Here is a 3362-nt window from a genome sequence, read left to right as displayed (position 1 = left end):
TCAGACTCAAAATGCCCCATGCCAGTCCATCTCATCTCTCCAATGCCTAATATGTCAATATTTATGCGTTCCATTTCTTTCTTAACAATTTCTAATTGTCTGCTAGTAGGCCTTAAATTTAGAAAAACGCCTTCATGAGTTAACCTCTCAAAGGTCTACTCCCACAAATCAAATTCAGTTACCCAAATTAAGTTGTGTTCTTCAAAAACAGAAATGCATACCCTTTAGCAGGATGGATAATTATGGGGAAGAAGAGGTTTTGAGAATCACCAAGAGGTGGAAGAGTGGAGAACAACAAAGATCATGAGTAAAGAGCCTGTTCGAACTATGCTGAACCTTGATGGGAAGAGAAGGGGAGAGGGAAAGCCCACCCGCAGGAGGCTGGGACAAAAGTGCTGAGTGCAGGGCCTCAGAGAAACCTGTCTCAGACTGAGATTGTATCTCAAAAGGTTGTATGTCAGCTCCTAAGTACAAAAACCAACCTAATAAAAGACATAATAGGATATAGATCAAGATTTGCTAATTTCTTTCACTTCTCTAAGAAGGAAGAAAAAATGGGCAGGAATGTAGGAAAGAGAGGCGGAAGAGCAGCAAATATTGTCAGTCGTATCTTACGTCCCAGCTGTACAAACTGAGAGTGTGGAAAGATGGGGGTCGGTGTATCGGAGACAGGGAGACTGGCTCAGGATAGGGCAGGGTTCAGAGCCATTGTGATAGGGTCGCTATGAGTCGGAGTTGACTCTACAGCACATAACAACAAAGCAAGGTAAGAGAGGGCACCTTTGAGTAAAGATTCATAGTGATGATCTAGATAAAAAAGCATGGAGAATATTGCCCACAAAGAGATGAATGTAGGAAGATGAACACAAGAGGCCTATTTGCAGTTATTCAAATCCTTGAGAAGAAGTCAGTGTGAACCACGAGACATCAGAAAAAATATATTTGAATGCAGTGTTAACATGTTGCCGCACACTTTCAAATTGACTACCGTGCTTAGAAACACATTTGGCATCATTTGTGGCAATGTGTTAAACAAATAAATAGCCTAATGAGAGAGATATTTTGAAAGCTAAGGTTAAAGACATTGTTCTTTATCTCCAGGAATCGCTGTTGGAGACATTGTGCCTGCTTTAAAAGGCACTAGGAGAGAATGGCAGTCTCAAAAAAAAAAGGTAACTAGCTGGGCAATAACTAAGGATGACAGAAGAAGGATCAATGCCTTTGAGCTGTGGTAATGGAGAAGAGTGTTGAACCAGAGATTGGCAATACCATGGATTGCCAGAAGAACAAACAGGTCTGTCCTAGAGAGGGTGAAACCAGGCTGCTCCCTGGAGACAAGAATTTTGAGGCTCTGTCTCACATGCATTGGGCATGTGGCCAGCAAAGACTAATCTTTGGAGAGGGACGTTATGCTCGGAAGGGTGGAGGGACATCACAGGAGAGGAAGATCCAGGACGAGATGTATTCTCTCAGTGACTGGAGAAACAGAGTAATTCTGTTGGAGACAGTGAGATTGGCTTAGGACAGGGCAGGTTTCAGAGCAGCTTTCAAACTAACAGGGTTGCTATGAGTTGCAGATGACTCAGTGGCACAGAACAACAACAACAACAGTTGGAGTCAGGAAGCTCTAGTAGCTTAGTAGTCAGAAATTGAGCTGCCAACCCAAAAGCACATGGTTCAAATCCACCAGCTGTTCCTCAAGAGAAAGATGAGCAGTCTCTTCCTGTACAGTTCATTGCCTCGGAATATCCATCCACAGGAGGGTCAGCTGTGGACCGGGTCTGACTTGATGGTACACAACAAAGGTTTGGGGGTTTTTTGTTTGGTTTTATGGTGGGTGTTTTTTTCCCAAACAGTGAAAGAAACAAGAAGAAATACTTACAAGATGTATTCAACTTATATTTCTTAACCACAAACACACTTACAGCCAGTGGGTCTATTCTGACACTTGGTTGCTTGCCATCAGGTGTGTGAAGCTATATATGTGAGGGACCAATTCATCTTCCACCTCAGGAGAGCCTAGTGAAGTCAAGCAACCAAGCTTTTGGTTGGTAGCACACACCATCAGAGTGCCACAATGCTCACACTATGCTTACTGGGGACTTAGATTGCAGCTCATGTTCTTTCTACCTGCCTGATGTCCAAGCATCATGCTGACCAACCTCAGTGGTCCTCCAGACACCTGGAAAGCAGGACAGTCTAGATTCTTCTAGATTCTGTTAATTCTCACAATCACTGTGAAGCTCATATGCACATCCTAAGTTTTTTAATTCTCACTAGAAGTTTTCACTTGTGAAATTTCAGTTGTTGTTTTTGTTAAGTGCCATCGAGTCATAGAAAACTTTTAGTGACCCTATGGACATAAGACCTTAACACTTGTAACTTGTACTAACTTTAGTAGTTTCTCCACATTCATAGTTTCTGGAGGCAAGCCATTCTGCTTCCAAGCTTGTTTTAATCCATTAAACACTGTCCACCATGGGTAACCATTATCACATTTGACACATCAGTGTCACATTTTAGCATTATAGCAACCATGAGTTACCTCCATACAGCAAATGGACAGATCAGTGCTATACTGCTTAGAAGAATGTTTGACAAAAAAACAACTAAAACCAGGACTGAGGGCCACAGAATAAAATCATCCACCTCTGGCTTGGTAGCATAACTTTCTATCCACTAGGCCAAAAAAGCTCTTCAAACTGGACTCCAGCCCCATACTGCTGGCTGACCAAATAATAAGAAGATGCTCTTTCATCCCCATCAGAATGCTATTATCAGAAAAGTGGAGAAAGCACAGAGAAATCAGAACTCTAGCACATTGCTAGTACAGTTACCATAGACAATATCTCATTTTTTTCTGAAAAAATAAAACATATTAGCTATGTCATAAACTGAATTGTGTTTCCTGAAATATGCATCAACTTGACTGAACCATGATTGTTAGTGATTTGACAGTAGTCGCCTCCCATGATGTGATCAGCAAATCAATTGTAAGAGAATTAGGATAAGATGTAATGGCTTTTCTCACATCACAGTCCTGAGCCAATGTAAGGGGAGTTTTCCCAGGATGTGGTTCATATTATCTTTTATCTTACAAAATAGAAAAGGAGAGATAGGAGATATAAAAGGAATGAATAGAGAAGGGAGAACCTTAGAATCAGCGAGAAAGACTAGTTCAGTGCAAAGCATACACTTTGGACCCAAAATCCCTGTGCTCAGAACATCTTAGACTTGAGAAGGGGGATACCAAGAGATATAGCAATCTTCAATGTGTAGAGATCTCACATATGCTGAAAAGAGTGAAGGACCTTTCTCCAGAGCAGACACAGAGAGATAGCTTTCTACTATAGCTGGTCTCC

Source organism: Elephantulus edwardii, unplaced genomic scaffold, assembly GCF_000299155.1.
Source record: "Elephantulus edwardii isolate Elephantulus edwardi_28Jun2011 unplaced genomic scaffold, EleEdw1.0 scaffold00007, whole genome shotgun sequence".
In the NCBI taxonomy this organism is placed as follows: domain Eukaryota; kingdom Metazoa; phylum Chordata; class Mammalia; order Macroscelidea; family Macroscelididae; genus Elephantulus; species Elephantulus edwardii.
Note: the sequence above shows the minus strand (reverse complement) of the source record.